The sequence below is a fragment of the Geotrypetes seraphini genome, chromosome 5, assembly GCF_902459505.1.
Source record: "Geotrypetes seraphini chromosome 5, aGeoSer1.1, whole genome shotgun sequence".
Taxonomy (NCBI): domain Eukaryota; kingdom Metazoa; phylum Chordata; class Amphibia; order Gymnophiona; family Dermophiidae; genus Geotrypetes; species Geotrypetes seraphini.
The window spans coordinates 184926339-184948318 of NC_047088.1; the positions used below are offsets into that span (position 1 = coordinate 184926339).

Here is a 21980-nt window from a genome sequence, read left to right on the forward strand (position 1 = left end):
CAAATGGTCCATCTAGTCTGCTCATCCACAGTAATCATTATCTCTTTCTCCGAGAGATCCCACATGCCTATCCCAGGCCCTTTTGAATTCAGACACTGTGTCTCCACCACTTCTTCTGGGAAACTGTTCCATGCATCTACCACCTCTTAACTTCATCCTATGCCCTCTCATTGCAGAGTTTCCTTTCAAATGAAAGACTCGACTCATTTGCATTTACATTATGTAGGTATTTAAACGTGTCTATCATATCTCCCCTCTCCTGCCTTTCCTCCAAAGTATACAGATTGAGATCTTTAAGTCTGTCCCCATATGCCTTATGATGAAGACCACATGCCATTTTAGTAGCCTTCCTCTGGACCATATCCATCCTTTTTATATCTTTTTGAAGGTGCAGCCTCCAGAATTGTACACAATGTTCTAAATGAGGTCTCACCAAAGTCTTATACAGGGGCATGAATACCTCCTTTTTTTCTACTGGTCATACCTCTCCCTATGCAACCTAGCATCCTTCTAGCTTTCATCGTCCTCTTTTCAACCTGTTTGGCCACCTTAAGTTCATCACATACAGTCACACCCAAGTCCCGTTCTTCTGTTGTGCACATAAGTTCTTCACCCCATAAACTGTACTGTTCCCTTGGGTTTTTGCGGCCCAAATGCATAACCTTGCATTTCTTAGCATTAAATTTTAGCTTCCAAATTTCAGACTACTCTTCAAGCTTTGCCAGATCCTAACCTCCACCCTAAAGAGGACAGGTATAGCAGGGTCAAAAAAACCTCATAGGCATGATAAAACCTTATATACAAAATTAAATCGGTGCTCTCTGCAATGCAAGTAAATCCACTGAAATTTCAAAAACTAACAAATAAACGCTTATCTGAGTTAGAAAAGGTCTGTTACACCGATGATGGCCAGCGTTTCATATTAATGGCTGCTTCAGGGTGTGAACACAGTGCACAGACCTGTCAGAAACCACCTCAGTGGTGGCTTGCTCTTTTCCTCTGGGTACTTGTGGTGTTTGGTTATTATTATTGTATTTTTCTGCATTTTTGTGCATTGGTTTGTGAAAGAGTAAGGGCTTATCTTCCGCTAATGCTACCATTCCATTTCCATACATTTCTCACTGTGCTATAAATATGTGAAATAGCATGCACTGTCAAGCCAGCTACCATTCCACCTCCATATAGCCCAACACTGAGCGGACTACATGTCCCAGACTGCACTGGGCTTTATAGCTCAGCTCTGAACTTCCTTAACAAAGTAACCCTGCTGAGTCAGGGGGCGGGGTTCAGCAGCGAGGTGTTTATCTGCCACAGAGGACAATCACTGGGGAGAGGTCCCAGAGTGAGAGGAGGCTTTCAAATCTAGAGGCTGATACAAGCCTCAAGAAACACTCTCCAGGAGAGTTCCCTAGCCATGAGTCAAAGGAAACCCTGAGAAGTTAAGTCTGGAAAGGACTGTTTGAAGGAGCTGACATTGTGAGACTGTTGATACTTGGCTGTCTGAGGTAAGCCCAACTTATTATTCTGAGAACTGTGGAATATGTTCATGGGTCTGGTTGGGACTGTTTATTTGAATAGAGAATCTACTTCTCCTAAGCCTGTGAGGGAACAGGCGCAAAAGAATGTGTAAATAAAAGCTTTTCCTTATGTCTTCCATGAGTGTCTATACTGGTTTGAATACATGTGTGCAGGGCTCCAGGTAGGTCTGGACTGGACTCTGCTACATGGTTCTATAAGGTTTGATTTACTAATAACCAAACACACTTCTACTTGTCACAAAAAAACAAAATAGGTACATGGAGCAAAGAGTAGAACTTTAGCAACTGTACTGGATAGACTAAATTGACCATTCTAGTCTTTATCTGCCATCATTTATTGTGCTACTGTACTAATAATGGCCAACGATATGAACCTCAATGTTGGTTAGATTCATAAACAGTGCCTGAAGATATTTTTTGCACAGAAAGGTGGCGGATGCAAGGAATGATATTTCAAGTTATGCTAACAAAACCAGCAACAGAATTCAGGAAAGTATGGGTAAGCACAGAGGATCCCAGGCTGTGATGGGAAAACCAGAGATTAACTGTGACCTGTGGCATGTAACAGGATATAAACTAGGCAGACTAAATGGGCCTTAAACTGCTAACATGTTCTCTTTGTTTCCCTTTACGGGATTTTTCTCAAGTTGCGGAAGTGGACAGAATAAGACCTCTAGTTGTCTTCCAAAGCTATCTGATGCGTTGTGTTTAGCTAGCTTGAAGAGTTATGCAGTTTGGTACAGCATATTGTAAGGCACAAGCACATTAATTAAAGGAGACCCACTGAACATCAGTTCTGGAAGTAAACAATTGCATGATATATAACCTCAGGCCACATTATAACAATCCAGTTTCCTATCTCTCCCTCCTCTCCTACATCCCTTCCCCCTTCGCTCTTCCTGTTCCATTTTTATTCTGTTCCATTTCCTGTACTTTGGTCATTTTGGAATGAGTCATTTGGCCAGGAACTAGAATATGGATTAACAGTGGTTTAAAACCCTATTGAATATTGGTTCCTAATACATTAATTTCCATCTTCATTTTATTTTAAAGCACAAGTTCTTGTCATATTGCATATAAACATACTAGACTGGAGTTTTAGCCAGTGCAGACTACAAATTAAGTTAACCACTGGCATTTAACTTAATCCCAATATTTAGTACTGATATCTGTGTAACCCCCCTTCTTCATAGCACAGCTAGGCAGCTGCCTAGTGCGTGCCTGGCACAGTGGGAATGGAGGCACACACTCTTATTTGTCAATTTGAGGGACCAGAGCCAGAACTAGGAATTACCTTAGGAGATTGAGCAAGCGGCATCAATGGCCCCTACCTATCTTTTATCTCATTTTGTGCTATATAGTCCTACTAGGATAACCAGAAATTGTAATCTATTTGCCTACCCAAGGATCAATGGTTGTAAATACAGGTCCCTTTTGGATAGAACATTCATGTTTCAAGCAAGTAAACAGCAGTCTTGGTTAGGCAATTATATCAATGGAGCCAGGTTGACCTATGGTGCATTTCGGAAAGAAATTAAGACTGCATTATGGGACAGATTTATTTCCTAAACAGAAGCCATACTAAATCTAATAATTCTATACTGACTATCCTTGAGAAATATGTTGTACTTTTACTATTTGTATTTTGTAAATCGCCGATTGTCCACTTCTCTTCAGTGTAAACCGCCTAGAAGTCGTATGATTGTGGCGGTATAGAAGAATAAAATTATATTATGTTATATGTATGTTTATATCCACATCCATTAAAGAATCCAGATCACATACAGTTTTTTTTTCAGAACCAAACTTTGTTTCTTTTCATAAGGTAACAGAGAAAATGTATTAACAAAACATGTGGCCAACTACGTACAGTCTTTCAGCAGTACAGATATATATAACGTTACTCCTCATAACTCTTATTGTTAGATCTGCTCACCAGAAGGCTGAAGGGCTTACTCCTTCAGTTCTCTACATATGCTGTTCTTCAGTAAACAGATGTTACAAAATGTCAGTGCTTAATCTTGATGGTAAACACTTACTTATAGTGGCAGGCAATAAAATGACAAACACCAAGGTTCAGCAGTATTGTCTACGATGACACTAAGAAAAGGATCTGGTTGTCATTGTAGACAATACGATGAAACCTTCCGCCCAATGTGCGGTGGCGGCCAAAAAAGCAAATAGGATGCTAGGAATTATTTTAAAAAAGGGATGGTTAACAAGACTAAGAATGTTATAATGCCCCTGTATCGCTCCATGGTGTGACCTCATCTGGAGTATTGCGTTCAGTTTTGTTCTCCTTATCTCAAGAAAGATATAGTGGTGCTAGAAAAGGTTCAAAGAAGAGCAACCGAGATGGTAAAGGGGATGGAACTTCTTTCGTATGAGGAAAGACTAAAACGGTTAGCGCTCTTCAGCTTGGAAAAAAGATGGCTGAGGGGAGATATGATTGAAATCTTCAAAATCCTGAGTGGAGTAGAACGGGTACAAGTAGATCAATTTTTCATTCTGTCAAAAATTACAAAGACTAGGGGACACTCGGGAACTAGGGGGCTACTGCTGCCACCAGATCCTACCCCCTGATTATCATAAGGCTCTCCTGTGCTACTGGCTAAACTATCACTAAAAGTGTCTTATTCTTTTCTGGAAGCTTCTGGTGCCATACTAGTGCCTTTTCTGACAGCTGCAGGAATGACAAAAGTTCACTGAGAGGTTACAGATAGGCTGGGCCTCTGGGATGCTTCTCTGTTGCTGAAAAAAGCAGGCAGCTACCCAGAGCAGGATTGACACGTGCCTCGGGACCAAACATTTTTTTTGGGGGGGGGGCTGTCAGATGTGCTCAGGATTCAGGAGGCTAGGATTTTTCAGGATTCTACAAAGTTGTAAATTAACTGTTTCAAAGCCAGAAGGATGGCTGCTTGTGTGGATAGTTTTCAGAGTTTAGCACACTACAGCTCTCCGTGCTCCCCACTAGAGAGCGACGCAGGGACAAAGCTGTATCCCCTTCCCCTCACTGTCCCTGCATTTCATGCCCATCCCCTCACCGTCTCCCAAGTTTTAATTTTTTCCCCAAAACCTCCCCACTCAATGCAGAAAGATTATTTTATGCAATTTAATGGGCCTAAGGCATTGCAAATAAACATTATTTTAATTGAAAGAACATCAATAAAAAGCATGCTGGGTTCTGCACTGCACACAGAAAACCAAACATCAGCTCAGTAGTAGTGATATTTTAGTCCAGTTCTCCCAAAAATTTTTAGTTCTTATTCAGTTCACAAAATCACAACAAATAAACCGAGAAGTGATTTTTTTTTTTTTTTAAATAATTCTTTATTAATTTTCAAAACTACAACAGTGCAATACAACTAATGCAACACATAATAATACAATAAAAGCACATTCATCTTTCTCAGGTTCATAATCATCCATTTTCCCCCACCCACCCCTCCACCCAATCAATAATCATTCAATATAACACAAACATATATTATCATAAATATCCTACCTTATTCTAAATAATGATATCTTCCCACCCATCCCAAGTATGAATATTCAAAAATTAATATATGACATAAAGAATCCCCTCCCACCCTGTCCTGGATATGTACCAAAGTAAAAAACAAACTGACTCATAGTCAACAAACAATTACAATGAGGTAACATAAGATGCCAATGGGCCCCATATTATATTAATTTAAATATATTTCCATGCCCTAAATTTTCAGCATTTATTCTTTCAAATCTATAACTAGAGTAAAGAAGTGATTTTTAATTGTGAGCAAAACAGACACAAATTGCAAACATATTAATAACCCTCAAAGGGCTCCTTTACTAAGGTACGCTAGCGTAAAGGAGGTGGTAGCGGTTAGCACACGCTGCATTTTAGCACACGCTAAGACCGCTAGTGCGCCTTTGTAAAAAGAGCCCAAAATATTGCACATAAATAACTTATAACCCCCTTTACAAAGTCATGGTAGATGTTTCTACCATGGCCCAGAGCGTTAAATGTTCCAACGCTCATAAAATTCATATGAACATCGGAGTAGCGTCGGAGCATATAGTTCTCCAGGCCACGGTAAAAACTTCTACCGCAGCTTAGTAAAAGAGGGCGTTAATGCTTTTTTCAGTGTTAAAGCAAACCAATAACACATGACTTAATGCTTTTCTAAGTGTAAAGCAAAACCAAACAGCATAAACAGACAATGTTTATTAAGTTTCAAGTTTCAAGTTTATTAGCATTTGATGAATCGCTTATTCAATATTTCTAAGCGATGTACAAGTTAAAAACCGCCAGGTGGTGGTCTCATATATATATTATACAAATTAATCATAAAACAAACAGTTGACTTTTAAACAGTAGGGACAGAGACAAATATGAATACGTAGGAAAGGGGGGAAAAGTTACAATCTCTTTATCTGTTGAAATTAACATAAAAGGAAAAACACAATAGGGAATGAAGGGGATTGGAAAATGTGATGGTCTTTACTAAATGTAAAGGGATTGATATGAGACGTGCTATGTATCAAAGGCATCTTGAAACAAAAAGGTTTTTAAAATTTTCTTAAAAGATAGAAGGTCTTTTTCAATTCTGATATAGTTTGGTATGGAGTTCCATTGTGTAGGGGCCATAACGGAAAATATATCATTTCTTCTTGTGCTGATAATTTTCAATGATGGAATTGATAAGAGGTTTGAAGAGGATGAACGCAATGAACGTGAGGAGTTGTATGGAATAATCATTTTTTATATGAATTGAGGTTCATTGAAAATTAATGTTTTGTATACTAGAAATATAATTTTAAATGTAATTCGGTGGGAAATGGGAAGCCAGTGTGATTTAATCAGTAAATGTGTGACATGGTCGTATTTTTTTGCTTTATGAATTAATTTTATTGCAGTATTTTGAATTATCTGAAGTCGTCTTTTTTCTTTCTGAGTTATATTGATTAAGAGTGAGTTGCAGTAGTCAATTTTGGAAATGATCAGAGAATGGACCAGAATATTAATTGACTTAGATTCTAAGAATGTCCATTTCCAAGCAACAAAATAAAGCCAGCAAATAAAGAAAATAAAATTTTGATCAAATACAGCCCTCAGAATATCAAATCAAATACAGTAACTTACAAAGCCATGGTAGTGATGCTATGGTGGTAAATGCACCAAACCCTGTTGGAAGTGAAGGGCTTCAATGTGTTTACTATGACAACATCACTACCATGGTTTTGTAAGAGTGCTTTTCTCTGAGTCATTATGTTATCCTTTTCTGACTTGAGGAAGGGTTTTTTTTTACACTTTCTCTGTATTTGGATGCTTTTGTAATTTTCTGAGTTTGTATTCTGTTCGGTTATAACCCTTTTCACTTTCAATAAATATATGTTTAAAAAAACAACACAATTTTATATAACTGGAAAGACTTCTAAATTAGACTATAATATCTGGTGGAATTTGCTGTGCTTATATAGTAAATATGAGAACATTTATCCTATAAAGAGTGGCAATTTGAGGAAATTTAAGGAAATATGGGAATGTTTTTTAAAATTCCTCTTTTACGAATGCATGTTTTAGTGCGGGCAGTGGTGGCAACTGCTCCGAAGCTCATAGAATTCCTAACCCCCTCTTTTACTAAGGTGCGCTAACTGATTTAGTGCGTGCTAATTGAATTAATGTGCGCTAAACACTTAACACATCCATAGACTAACATGCACTCGTTAGCGTTTAGTGCATGCTAAATCGATTAGCACACGCTAAACGCTAACTCGTGCATGTTAGTCTATGGACGTGTTAGCATTTAGCGCAAGCTAATTCGATTAGTGCGTGCTAAATCGGTTAGCGCACCTTAGTAAAAGGACCTATAAGAGCATCGAAGCAGTTACCGCCACTGCCAGCGCTAAAACCCGCACTATGCGTTCATAAAAGAGGGGGTTAGTGAGTAAAAGTGGATATTACGTTAGATACTATCTTTAATATTGTGTGATATCTTAGGACTATTATGTAAGGTAACTTTTTTTGTTGTTACCTTATTATATTGTATTTATTTATTGTGTATTATTTATTTATTGTGTTTATGTATTTAAAAATTTCAATAAAATATATCTAAAAAAGTATAATAAAATTAGTCCAATAAAAAGATTACATATTTAGATTTTCTTTTTATACATTTTTATCAATATAGATACAATACAACTTTATTCTAAACTCTAAAGCAACAACAAAAAATATTTTTTCTTTCTTGTGTCATCTCTGGTTTCTACTTTCTCATCTTCTCTTCACCCTCTTCTTTCCATCCAGGGTCTGCCCTTTTTCTCTCTGCCCCTTCCATCTACTTTCCACCCTCTCTACTACTACTACTACTACTACTACTACTACTACTATTTATTATTTATATCAGGGGTGCTCAAAAAGTCGATTGCAATCGACTAGTAGCTCGCAAAGGCAACGCGAGTCGATCATGGAACCCATCCCAGGCTCCGCGATAGACTTACATAGCCTTTGCATTCTCCCTGTTCTCTGATGCTGTAACAGGCCACACTGCAGAAGTGTCGGGCAAACCAGCCTTCCCCCCTCCCCCCGACATCAATTCTGATGTCATAGAGGAAGTTTTGGGCCAGCCAATTGCTGCCTGGCTGGCCCGGAACTTCCTCTCCGACGTCAGAATTGATGTCAGGGGAAGGCTGCTGGCCTGTTACAGCATTGGGCAACAGGGAGAACTCGGCGGCAACGGCGGCATGGGGGCCTGTTCCCAGATGACGGCAGTGGCGGCTTGAGGAGAAAGAAAGGACAGACAGAAAAACAGGGACAGAAAGACAGACAGAAAGAAAGAAAGAGGGGGGAGTAGGGAGAGAGGAAGAAAAAATTGGACAGTCAAAAGAAGAAAGTGTAATCAGAGACTCATGAAATCACAGACAACAAAGGTAGGAAAAATGTTTTTATTTTCAATTTAGTGATCAAAATGTGTCCATTTTGAGAATTTATATCTGCTGTCTATATTTAGTACTATGGCCCCCTTTTACTAAACTGCAGTAGCGGATTTTAGCGCAGGGAGCTTATGAGCGTTGAGAGCGGTGTGGGGCATTCAGCATAGCTCTCTGCGCTAAAAGACGCTATCGTGGTTTAGTAAAAAGGGAGGGGGTATATTTGTCTATTTTTGCATAGTTGTTACTGAGGTGACATTGCATATTTCAAAGTCATCTTCCTTGATCTCTTTGGAAAAAAACCAAATATAAATGATAATAAACTTTTTCTCTGCATACAGTGTGCTTTTTGTTTTTTAAAATTTTATTGATGGTAGATCATTTTGACTTGGTCATTTTAAAAATAGCTCGCAATCCAAAAAAGTGTGGGCACCCCTAATTTATGCATGCAGTGCTGTATATTGTCCCTTCCATATGGCATCTTCCCTCTTTCTATACCCCTCACCCCTTTCCATCCAACCTGTGCCCCTTCTCCCCTTTATACATAATTCATTTCAGCTTTACCCCCTCACCATATTTCTCTCTCCCCTCAATGTCTCCATATCTCCCCCATGCTTTGGCATCTCTCTCTTCTTTTCTTTCCTTCCCTTCCCTCACATCTCTGTCTCCTTCCCTTCCAATTCCTTCCCCCACATCTCTGTCTCCTTCCATTCACTTCCCTTGGCATATCTCTCCTCTAACCCTCCATGCTCTGGCAGGCTGACTGGTTGGCATCCCTCCCTGCTCTGGCAGTCTTCCCCACCCTAATATATCACTACTCTCCATTTACCTCCCTTTTTTATTAATTTTACTTTGATGTATTTAAAAGCTTTCCCTCTCCTACTTCCCTTTTGTTCCATGTACTTCAATGTGAACTCGTCCGGTATTTTTTTAAATATTTGATAAGATATTGCTTTTATTCACCTTTTTAATTTTTTAAAAATCTCATTATATTGTACACCGTTTAGACACTTGTTTTGATAGACGGTATATCAAAAATAAAGAAACTTGAAACTTGAACTTCCTCCCCTCCCTCCTCTGGCATCTTTACTTCCTTCCCTACATTCCACCCTGCTCTGACATTCAACTCTCACTCCCTTTCTTCTCTGGTGTGCATCCATTCCTCCCTCCTGTGGCATCCTTCCTTCCTTCCCTCCTCTGGCATCCATCCCTCCCTTGCTGTTATGCCCTCCTTCCTTCCATCCCTCCCCTGCATCTTTCTTTTCTCCCCTCCCCCTCCTCTGGCATCATCTATCCATCCCACCATCTCTGCTCTGGCATCCTTCAATCCATCCGTACCACATTCCCTGCTCTGGCTGGCTGGTATCACTCCCTTCATGCTCTGACATCTATCCATCCCTGCCTTCATCCCTTCCTGCTCTGGCATCCTTCCTTCCTTCCTTCCTTCCTTCCCTCCCTCCTCTGGCATCCATCTCTCTCTCCATGCTCTGGCAGCCCTTGCTTCCTCCTTTTGTGCTCTGGCATCCTTCCTTACCTCCCTCTTCTGCCCTCCCTCCCTGCTCTGGCATCTTTCCTTCCCTCACTCCCACTTCTGGCATCCTTCCCTGCTCTGGCATCATTCTTTCCTTCCCTCCCTCTCTGCTCTGGCATCTTTCCTTCCCTCCCTCCCCAAAAATCCTTCATTCAAGTTTTATTAAATTTTGATAAAATTGTTTATCAGAATTTCTAAGCGACTTACAAAAAAATACAAATAACAAAACTAAGACTTAGATATTTTGACTAACGGGAAATGCAGGATTGAAGAGTATGAAATACAATTGTAAATGAAATACAACTGTAAATGAAAAGAAGAACATTTAAGGACAAAAAACAAAAGGGCCTATGTTTCCTTGATAGTTGACGGACAGAGTCTGGAAATAAAGGTCATCATGGTGTGAATGTTTCTATAAACAAATGACTTAAGTAAACCTTTAAAACAATCATGGTTTTTTTTTTTCAGTTCTCTGCCATTCAACCCTCCCTTTCCCCTCTGGCATCCATTCATCCATCTCTCCTTACCTGCTCTGGCTGGCTATTTCTCCCTCCCTATTTTGGCATCCAGCCCACTCTGGCATCTATCCCTCCCTCCCATCCTGCTCTGACATCCATTCTTCCCTCCGCTGGTATGCTTCCTTCCCTCTGTCCCTCCCTCCTTCCTCTGACATTCTTCCCTTCTTCCCTCCTCTAGCATCGATCTATCTATTCATACCTCCCTCCCCTAAGTACAACCCTAATCTGACCCCGCATGCCCTATCTATCTGAACATCCTTGGTAGTCTAATGACCTCAGGGGGGGGGAAGGGGGGAGGGCAGGAAAGAACCCAACTCTTTCCTGTCCCTGCCGCTATAGCCACCACTGCCACTATGAAGAATTTGAAGATGGCTGCTGTACAAAGTCTCTAAGCTGATAAGGATGAATGTATCCTCAAATTTTACCTCCATTCCCCTTCCCACCAACCTTTTCATGGTGTAAACATATATTTTATTTTATCCACATATTATGCTAAATCACAAGTCTAGCTTGAAAGCCATTTTCTTGTTCATCTGTGCATTTATTGTAGAGGAAATTAAATTCTGTTCCTCCCATGCTCACACATGGCACTAAAACCATCCAACCATAATACAAGGGGGTGCTGAAAAGTTCTTAGCTCACCAGCTTCCTAAATTCTGAGCATTATTTTGCCACTGTAACTGAAAAAAGTGTTATTTTATTTTGCATAGTGTCAATTTGCAAAATCGTAATGCTACGTTTTCACAGTGTTTCAGATCATTGATTGAACCATGTCAACAAAAAGAATAACATTTTCAAGTGTGGATCTCCAAGCCATCAGGAAGTTCCTGTTCCTGCAGATGAAAATTACAAAGGAAATCCATGAATGTATGAAGCAAACATTGAAGGACAAATGCCCATTATACTCCACAGTGAAGAAGTGATGTGCAAACTTTCAGCTTGGAGATTTTGAGACCAAAGAAGCAGCAAGGTTTAGGAGGCCTCAAATGATATCAATTTCTGAAATTGATGACCATGTCCATGACCTGATTTTGGCAGATTGGCGAATATCAGCTAAAATAATTGCTGAGACCCTACAGATATCCAGGGAATGTCTTGGGTGTATAATCCACGAGTAGCTAGATATGCAGAAGCTGTCAGCCAAGTGGGTGCCCAAATGTTTGAATGCTGATGAGAAATGACGTTGAGTGGACACTTCCAAGTTGATTTTCAGTGAGCTGGTGCCAATTTTTTGGAATGACTAGTTACTGTTGATGAAACATGCTTACACCACTATGACCCTGAGACAAAACAACAGTCCATGCAAAGGCAGCACTCAGGTTCTCCAAGGTTAAGGAAATTCAAGACCCAAAAGTCAGCAGGAAGGTTCATGGCCATAGTATTTTGGGATCAGGAAGGTGTTGTAATAATTGCCTATCTTCAAGGGGTCAAACAGTTAATGCAGAATACTACTGTAACTTTCTGTGCCAATTAAAGGAGGCATTGAAAGAAAAAGGAGAGGGAAGCTGCAGAAAGGAGTTCTCTTTTTTTCAAGGCTGGCAAAATGATGGATGCTTTGACACAGTTGGGAGCTTCAGTGCATAGAGCAGTGGTTCTTAACCTTGTTGGAGGTACTGAACCCCACCAGTTTCATATGTGTGTTCACCGAACCCTTCTTTATTGGAAAAATAAAATATGATTTTTACAAATTCAAAACATAGGTATACAGTGAGGGAAAAAATAATATCAATTTTGAAAACAAAAAAGTTCTCCTATATTTCGAATAATAATAACATAATAATGAAATTTACTGCAAATCAGTGTGACTTCTGCTGTTGCCTCTCAGAGACCAGTTCAGAAATGCGTGGCTTTACCTTGGCAAGTGCCACTCTCATGTCATTTTCGCAACAAAGTCTGTTCCTTTTCTTCGTTTTTATGTCCAGCATCTTCGAAAAGGATTGCTCGCAAAGATATGTTGTAACAAACGGTATGAAAATTTCCAGAGCTTTCTTAGCAATAACAGGATACGTTACCAATTGCTGACACCAAAACGTTGAGAGCATTGTTGTTCTGAAGAGTTGCTGTTGAACCTGGCTCTGCTGAATTTCAATGATTTCATCGAGGTATTCATCATTGACATCTGTTGTCCCATCACGTTCCGTTATACATGTGAATCCATATTGTACATATTCGTCCGACCACTTTCGTATTTTGCTCGACATAGTTAGTAAGGGATTAAAATATTAAGATAGGTATCACACGACGTACCATCAAAACAGTTACAATTCGACTACTGTGCGCATCAAATCCCCTGCAGCACAGATAGGCCAAGCGATGTTGCGTGATCACCTGCAGCCAATTATGGACAAGCGGGGCGTATCATCACGAATCATAAGCGCTTCGGTCACTTTCAATCATCTATCAGTTAAATCATAAATTTTGATCAGGAATTGATTGATGTATATAAGGCGTTAGTTACAGATTGATAGATCAAGAAACCGAGTACACGATCAGTCTTGATCAAAATCACTGAATAACTGATAGATTATTGAACGTGACCGAAGCGCTATATGAGTCGGAGGTGTGTTTTGACCTCCGCCGAACCCGCGAGACTGATTCACCGAACCCCTGGGGTTCGGTCGAACCCAGGTTAAGAACCACTGGCATAGAGCATCCACCCTACTCACTAGATCTTGCTCCATCTGACTATTTTCTGTTTCCAAACCTTAAAAAGAGTTTGAAAGGGCAACAGTTTTCGAGTGATTCAATGGTTATTGTAGCAGCAGAGCAGTTTTTCAGTGACCAGACATCAGAGTATTTTTGGGAAAGGTTACAGAAACTTCAGACATAATGTGCCAAGTGTGTTGAACTTAGGTGTGAATATGTGGAATAACTTGTAAGTTTCATGGCTCTACATCATTCCCTTCTTGGTTGGGATGAGACCTTTTCAGCACCTCCTCGTAAATCAATGTTGCATTTTTAACTGGAAATCAGTATAAACAATGTTATATTTATTCATAACCATCTTTATATATAAACTGATAACATATTTTTTGTAATTCAAATAAGGGCTGGCATAGAAGTCAGAATGGGCATAAACATTGGAAATTAAATAATGAGTTGTTCTGTTTTGCAGTACTAGATTGAACTTTGATCATTTTACTTTTTGTGGTTCTTAGTCCAATCGCAGTAACATCAATTAACCCTTTAATGTCAAATGCTTATACCCATATATTTACCACTTCTTAAAATGAAAATACCTCTTGGGGGAGACAAGAAGGCTGCTTGCTCCTGATGATGGTCTATGAGGCTCTGTTAACTGTTTGGCTTCCTTTTCTTTGCTCTCTGCTCAGCTAGGGGAAATTGGAATTGCAAATTAGGGCCTACCTGGTAATAAGTTCTTTTGTGTTTCATGGGTCTATGGATGCCCATGTGGTTCAGATAATTGCTCAGAACTTGGAGATTGAAATGGCTGATGAGGAAATACAAGATTGACATTCTCCATGCTAAGCTCTGAGGTTGATGGTAGAACTTGATATGCCCCCCCACACACACACATACACACACTCACACATACATACAGACACATACACACTGGTAATAATGCTTTCCTGTTGCAGTTCAATTAACGGCCATACGGTAGAACAGTAAATAGAGGAGACAGAGGTATCCAGAGAAGAGATTTGGTGTGACACTGATATCGACCACTCAGTAGAAATTGAACCATCAGCTTGGGGGATCTCCAGGAACAGCATGTTTGTTCATCTATAGTACAGAAGTTGTAAGAGCAGTTTGTAGCTCTGAAGCATGTTGGTGGTTCATACTCTATCTGTAAAAAAAAAATTAAAAAAATTGTCTATGGCCATATGACGTTTCTCCTGCTGTGGGACATGGCTTGCCCTTTTTAAGAAAATTTGACCAAGAGCTAACAATTGTCATGTGGAAGATGTTTCTGAAAGAAACTTTTAAAATACCTAACAGGAAGGTAATTAGAGTTGCCTAGTGGTAGGAGCAATAAGCAAGGAAACCAATATTCAGATCTGTTGATTCTTGTTACCTTGATTGGAGATATTGCGGACAAAGCTGTGGATTCATTGTGTCAGTGACCACATCAACTTGTGGAGTCGCTTAACAACAATACAAGTTTCTGTTCTCCTGATGTCTCTTTGTGCTAAAAGAACAAAAAACTTGATGTTTAGGAATTACTTTAAAGTTAAATAATTGGGGGTCGATATTCAGCTGGCAATATACTTAAAGTCTAAATGACTCAGAAACAGTGATAAATCAATAATAATAGATAGTAACACTTTCACTGAATTAATGCACGATGTCAAATTATGTAATGCCAGAACAGCACAGGCTCTGTAACAAATCAAATAGAAGGAAAAAGACTCAGAAAAGGGCCCTTCCACCTCCACAAAAAGTGGTTTCTTATAGGTGGTTGAGCGGTCACCTCATTGGCAAAAAAACTTTCATCAAAATTGAGAAGACTCTGTGCTGTGCTGTAGAAAACTCAAAAAGAAAGGAGAAAAAATGATTCAACTTATCTTCAGCTGATCGGTACACCGACGATGGCCAGCGTTTCACAAATCTGCTGCCTCAGGGTGTAGCATGACCGATCAGTCTTTGAAGTGGGACGCTGAACGCGTCTCCTGCATCCAGCACAGCACAGAGTCTTCTCAATTTTGATGAAAGTTTTTTGCCAATGAGGTGACCGCTCAACCACTTTTAAGAAACCACTTTTTTGTGGAGGTGGGAGGACCCTTTTCTGAGGCTTTTTCCTTCTATTTCATTTGTTACAGAGCCTGTGCTGTTCTGGCATTACACAATTTGACATCATGCATTAATTCAGTGAAAGTGTTACTATCTAATGTACTTTGAGCCTGCCACCAGCACTGACCCCAGATATTCATCGCTGGGCCATTTTCAGCAACTGGCATTGAATATCTAATAACCACTTAGCTGATATCCAGCGCTTACCAGCCATTGGCTTAGGCATAAAATAGGACTGCTATTTACATAGTCCTATGTACAGTATATGCTAACCTTGGCCGGTTAGTGCATAAAATCAAAGTTTATATTGTACCTGCCCCTGAAATGCCCCCAGGATTTCTGGCTTGTATTTCAGTGCTAACCTCTGTGACACAAGTAAACTAGTTGGCAACAGATTAACTCGTTCTGAATATTGGGGGGGGAGGGGGAAGTCTAGGTTGATAGACAAACGGCCTCTTTAACAAAGCCGCGCTAGCCCATAGAGATTTAAAGGGCTTCGGGGGCCGTGGCCGCGCAGCTTTGTAAAAGAGGCAGAAAGTGATTTAACCAGCCTGAAATAGTTCTTGGCTGCTTAAATTGCTTGTTTGGGGCTAACCAGACATTTTCAGCAGCACTTAATTGGTTAGGTGCTCCTGAAAATGGCCAGTTAAAGCCTATTTTAAACTGGCTAATTTGGGGGGTTCTAGGGGATATCTCACACTTGGCTGCTTAAGTGCTGATATTTATCACGTAGCAGGGCAAATGCATAAATGCATAAATGCATAAATAGGACTGCAGGAAAGTCAATCCTGGCTTTATGTTGTACCGTATAGTCAGTTAAATGCTGAATAGTGCACTTATCTGGCTTTGGTTTAGCTGGCTCCGCAAACCTGGAAATTCAATGCTGAAGTCCAGACTTGGCCTGGCACTGTACTTCCAGGCTAAATACCAGTGGCAGTCAGAAGATATGCTTTCCTCACTCCCCAGAAGAAGCAGCAATTTATCAAGAGGGTACTTCTCCCTCCCTTCTGCCCTACCCCCCACATATAGGGGGCCTTTTATCAAGCTGCGGTAGGGGTTTAGCACGTGTAATACCGCACGTTAAACCGCCTGCCGCGCTAGCCGCTAATGTCTGCCTTGAGCAGGCGTTAGTTTTTTAGCCGGCCGCAGGGGTTAGCACGATGAAATGTCCGACGCGCAAATCCCGCTAGCACGGCTTGATAAAAGGACCCCATAGGGGCAAGGTAACAAGATTGAAAATGCTCTTGCCGTTTTCTCCACACTTAAATGAAAAATGGTTGCTGCCTCTTCCCTCCCTTCATATTATGTTCATATTTTTAAAAGTGATTTTTTGTTGTCAAAATAACCTGAAAATCCTAAGAGGAAATCATAAAACATAAAATATCAAATTTTGTTTTTGATTAATTTGAATATATTAAAATGACAAAAGCAGGAAACAACAAATTGGTATGTAACCTACATAAATATAGATATGCTTTGTAATTTCTCTTTGTATGGCATGGTGTGGTGGCCGTGTTAGACCACTTTTCAGGGAAATATATAGAAATAAAACAAAAACATAAAGGAAATAAGGTGATACCTTTTTGTTGGACTAACTTTTGCCCGGACTCTGAAAATGGCACCCACATCAGCTGGCGCCTAGAAAATGGCACCTGCCACGTATAAATCATGCTTAGGCTCTGTTTACAGAATCACACCAAGTGTAAAAACTTAGGTGCCAGAAATGTAGGTGAGGGTATTAAAGGCCTAATTTAGGTGCCTAAAATTTTGGGGAATCATACTTAGCAGCGCCTAAGTCTTGCTCTGCCCCTTGAAACGCCCACTTAGGCATTAGGCACCACTAAGCATCATACAATAGGTGCCTATCTTTTATAGAATTGGTTAGGCGTCTATCACCCAATTAATTTTTTTATTGAGGCTATTAAGGATATTTAGCCAATTAAGTTAGGCACCGTTTCTAGAATCCGGCCCTTTATGATTAGTTTTCAAAGGTAACCCCTTCTTCCTCAGATCAGAAATCGAAAGCTAATCATATGCATTGACAGTCCAATATATTTTTATTTTATTTCTATATACTGTATTATCTGGCTATATGGCTGAAAGTGACTTAAATACCTACTCATTCATAACTGTATTTTAATAAGTGATATGTGATGGTCATAGGATGTGGTGTCTTCAGTCTGTCACCACTGGACAGTTGTTTCCTGCTCCAAGGCAGTGGGTCAGACCTTTCCAGTGAAAAGGAGGATATAGGGCACTGAGATTCTGCAAACTTGCAGCCTTTCCCACTTTAGACTGAGCAGGAAGGGCAAAAAGTTATCAAGCAACAGCTGTGTGTTATTTCAGGAGAGTCAGTGCCCTTCCTGCTTTGCTCTTCCAATGCAACAGAACCTCTGTTTGTTTATGAAAGCAAGGGAAAGGTTAAAGTAGGAACGGATCTGCAGCAATCAAGTCTATTTTGAAACTAACCTGGCAAATAAGTATAACATTTTAGATTTAGGTTGTATTGGATCTGTTAAATTTAATATTTCCAGAAAGCTGGTAAAACTATAGCCACAAAGCTAGCAGATAGGACTTCAGTTGCAGAGCTTTCAGGTCCGAGAAAGGTATGCACAACAAGCAATGAGCAGAAAATATTAAGACACTAGAACAATATATACTATACAGATAATATTATGAATGTGAATTTTAACTTTTCACCTTTCCAAACAGATCTCAAGGTAAGTTATATCTCACTTGCAAAGTTTGTTCCTAAAGCCATTTGTCTAAGGTCACAAACAGTGAACACAAGACAAGCGAGATTGGAACCCAGGCTTCTGGGTTCTTTGCCTACAATACTAACCACTAAGTTATTCCCTTTCTCCTGTGTAGGATAAACTTGTATTCATATTTCTTCCTGGACTCTTTATTTTATGTACTAAAAACATAGGGGTCTTTTTACTATGGCACGCTAGCCATGTCAGCGTACATGCTAACGCTTCCATAGTTTGAGCAATGCATAGATCATGCTATTTGGTCTCATCTCCAAATCTGAGAGTCAAGTGATAGGGAAGCAGCCTTGCCTCACACAGGTTTCTGTAGGCACCTCTTAGAAGAAGCTTGGGGAGGCTGAGCCTTTTTAAATGGAACGGAAGAAGCAGCAGACTTTAGAGATAGTGCAGGATATCGAGTAGCCATCTGGCTTTGGGTTTACGTGGTAGAGTTTAGTCCTAGGTGTTCCTTTGTTCCCAAACTTCTTAGATGGTGCTCAAAATTTTGCATGCAAATTTGAGCATATGCCCAATTCACACAGACAGTTTAATTGAATAATGAGCAAATTATGATTTTTTTTTTTAAATTTAGATACATTAGCCATGAGTTCCAGAGCATAACTATTCATTGAGGCCCGGATTCTCTAAAAAGTGCCATTTTTGGTGGCCGATCACGTGTCAATTATGCAATGTTGCCGTTTAGAGAATCGCACCTTTGGGAAAGGTTAGGTGCCGGAAATGTAGGCCAAGGGTTTCAAGGCCTACATTTCCAGTGCCTACTTTTGATGTGAATTGTGCCTACATAGACACTTTATGGTGCCTAACACCACTTCCAGTGTTAGCCGTGCCTCCAGTGGCGTTAGGCGGCGTAGAGCACCTACGTATGCATGATTCTGGTGTCATTTCTTTAGACGCCCTGAAAATCATTTTAAAAGGTGTTTTTATTTTTATTTATGCATTTTCAAACAATATCACAAGTATCCACTTGTTATAGCAAATAGAGTATCCAATATAACAAAGTAACTTCCAATATTAACATAAAAATCAAAAGGAAATCATTACAATATAATTCTTTTTAAAGTGAAAGTTTTTCAAGAAAATTTTTAAACTCTTAAGAAGGCCTCAAGTTTAGGAGAGAGACAAAGGGCTCCTTTTACGAAGGTGCGCTAGGGGCTTAACGCATGGAATAGTGCATGCTAAATTGCCATGCGCGCTAGCCGCTACTCCTCCTTTTGAGCAGGCGGTAGATTTTTTGGCTAGCGCGCGCTAATCCAGTGCGTGCGATAAAACCGCTAGCGCACCTTCATAAAAGGAGCCGAAAATTACAGAGATAGGGAGATCTCAAATATCAAGAAACACAAACCAATATAAGAAAGAAAATGGCTTAACATGCATTAAACATCCGGCCTTCAATTACTGCTATCCTTACAGCATTTTCTTAGTATCCAAAAAGCAACGAAGGTGCTCGGGAGCATAAAAGATATATTTAATTCCGGTGTATCTTATTAAACATTTACAGGGATAACTGAGCAAAAAAGTTGCCCCCAAACTCTTTACTTCCTCTCTCATAGCTTCCTCCGGTCTTGAGTAGACTTTATTACATCAGAAAATATCCAAATTCTCTGAGAGAATTTGAAGAGAGTCAGAAGATGAATATAGCATTAAGGTCTTGTTCAAAAACTAAGGACAATATAAGCTTACTATGATATTCAATATCTTCTTGGGTAGTTTACAATATACCGATCAAGTTATTTAAGTCAATAGGTTGAGATTCATCATTTTGTTTAGCTGGTAAAGAAGATTCAACTTTTCTTGGGAGATAAAATGCTTAATTTATATGAGGAATTGCTTCAGCAGGAAATTTCAGATTCTCAGTAAGGTGCCTAAGTTAAGGTGTTGTTTATAGAATATGGGTCCGAGTGAAAAAAAATATTTTCTTCTATTTGTTTTAAAACTTTTACCATGTAACTTCATTGAGTGCCAACTAGGATTTTATAAACCAACTTCAATCTTTGTTGCAACATTCTCACTCCATTTAAGACTATCTTTTTACACCTGTGCTTATCAGACATTCATGAATTTCCATAACAGAAATTCACAAACCATTGTGCCAAGCTTGCACCCAATCTGCAAAATACACCTTAATATGAAAGGCTCAAGCTTTATATATACAGTGGCGTACCTAGCATATATGACACCCGGGGCCCATCATTTTTTGACACACCCCCATCTGTATAAAAAAATGATTTTTTTAGCAACAATCCACACGTCACACCAGAGTGTACCTAGGAAAAGGCAGCTTCTTACATACTGCAGTGAGCAATACATCAGTAAACCCATTGTAAAACTAAACAAGCCAGACTATTACAGGTCAATCCTGCACAGTCAATCCTAACAGAAAACCATGTCTTTCGAACACACAGAACACAGAAAACACCTTCACCTAGTATGGAATATGTACTCACAAACTAACCCCTCCCCCTTTTACAAAACTGTAGTATGGTTTTTAGCCATGGTGGTAACAGCTCAGATTCTCATAGAATTCTGAGCATCAGAGCTTTTACCACCACGGACGTTGCTAAAAAACGCTTTACAGTTTTGTAAAAGGGGGGATAAAATAGAAATACGTAGACAAAGGTTAAATTGAACCAGCAAGAAGCTTGACTCTGCATACAATGCAAAACCACAGAAGCAGTGATGCATCTCCCCTAAAGCAAAAAAATAAATAAATTGAATTTTTTTTCTACCTTGTCTTCTCTGGTTTCTGCTTTCCTTGTCTTCTTGTCACTCTCTTCCTTTCATCCACTGTCTACCCTCTCTCTCCCCCTTTATATGGCATCTTCTCTCCTTCTATTCCCCTTCCAGAAACTTTATGCCTCCCCCTTCCATCTCTTCCTTCGCCCCCATTGGTCTGGCATCCATCTTCTTCCATTCCATCCTCCAATGGTCTGGCATCTCTTTCCTCTCCTCTTCTTCCCTTCCCTCTCCCACACCCCCATGGTCTGGCATTTCATTCTCTCCTTTCCCTTCTCCCCACTTCCATCAGAATCTGCCCCCTTTCTTTCCCTCCAACCCAATTCCATCCAGTAACCTTTCCCTGCACACCAGTTTCATCAGCAACTGCCCCTTTCTTTCCTTCCAATCCAATTCCATTCAGTATCCTTCCCCCTTATGTCTCTCTCCCCTTTCCCTGCACACCAATTCCAGCATCATCTGCCCCTGTCTCTCATTCCACCACCCTTCCATACCACCCTGCCCCTTTCTCTCCCTCCACCACCCTGACCCCCTTTCTCTCCCTCCACCACCCTTCTATGCTCCTCTCTTTTTCCAAGCCAGCAAGGTCCCACGATGACTGCTTCTGCTGCCTCTGCTCTGGAAGAAAAAGTAACGTCGGAGGGGGTGGGCCAGCAGATGCAGGGAGTTGTGGAAAGGTCCCATGATGACTGTGGCTGCCGGTCCACCCCCTTTGATGTCACTTACGTCTTCCTCAGCAGAGCCGGCAGACGCAATCATCGCGGGACCTTCCTGCACTTCAGCGCGGCTGCTGACTCTGCTTCGGAATAAGTACGGCAGCCATGCTAAGGTGCAGGTGCCATTTAGAGCTGCGGCTGGCTGTGCACCCCCTTAGGGCTGGCACCCGGGGCGGTCCGTACACCTCGCCATGCTCTTGGTATGCCACTGTATATATAGTAATTTCTTCAACATATACCTTATTAAACTTAACTGACCAGATTTATATAAAAATAGTTGTTTAATACGAATGGCTAAATAATTGGTCCAATAATCAGTTTTATTCTTTGTTCTATAAAATCTTATGAGTCTTTTTTTTGTGGCTTACTTAGAAGCTTGTTCTGGTACAAGAACTCTATGATTCATTATGACAAAACACAAGGACCAAACATGTTAAGTCTAAAACATTATTAACATATAATGCCAAGATACAGCTATCATGCAAATTCATGCAAAACAGCTCATGAAT

The 21980-nt window shown here is 40.1% G+C and overlaps 1 protein-coding gene across 2 annotated transcripts in view; it reads left to right on the forward strand.

The window, feature by feature from the left end:
- Positions 1-21980, forward strand: part of CALCRL (calcitonin receptor like receptor) — a 227795-nt gene that overhangs the window by 33564 nt on the left and 172251 nt on the right. Inside the window, exon 1 of one of the 2 annotated variants that reach the window (XM_033945196.1) lies at positions 1330-1505. The exons of the other annotated variant lie outside the window; for it this stretch is intronic. The gene's annotated coding sequence lies outside the window, so the exon portion shown is untranslated. Of the gene's footprint in view, positions 1-1329; positions 1506-21980 lie in introns of those variants that run through there. 2 annotated transcript variants of the gene reach the window in all.